The sequence below is a fragment of the Odontomachus brunneus genome, unplaced genomic scaffold (genome assembly GCF_010583005.1).
Source record: "Odontomachus brunneus isolate Ranch 3 - 2012 unplaced genomic scaffold, Obru_v1 Obru_scaffold_146, whole genome shotgun sequence".
NCBI classification, from domain to species: domain Eukaryota; kingdom Metazoa; phylum Arthropoda; class Insecta; order Hymenoptera; family Formicidae; genus Odontomachus; species Odontomachus brunneus.
In genome coordinates this window covers 243534-244003 of record NW_022639596.1, presented here as the reverse complement: position 1 = coordinate 244003, position 470 = coordinate 243534, and positions in this window count along the sequence as shown.

The following is a 470-nucleotide window of genomic DNA, read 5'->3' as shown; positions in this document are numbered from 1 at the left end:
TTTTAATGAAATAAAAAAAACCACAAAATTAAACAAGTACGAATATTAAATCTAAAGAAAGTATTTTCTCCGAAAAAACGGTATAAGAAGTATAAAGAATATGCAATAAGACAAATTAATGATTGCCATTAATGAGTGCTATTCTAAGTACTATTCTATAAATATTATTGATGTTAAACATTACTAAATTTTAAATACAAGTAAAAAAATAAGTAGTAAATAAATTAAATATATTATATTCGTAATATTTTTTTAAATATTACTGCAATATTGCTAAAGTAATATTGCAAATTAATGTCACTGCAAAGTCTCTGCAACATTGCACTGCAATATGCAATTTTGCAATGTTGTAGCAATGTTGGTGCAAGCTTCTGTGCTGTATGGGTATTGCTGAGATTCGAGCCTGAGACCTCTCCCAGGTAGCAGACACGTCAAAATGACATCCAAATCTAAGTAATTTCAGGATAAAA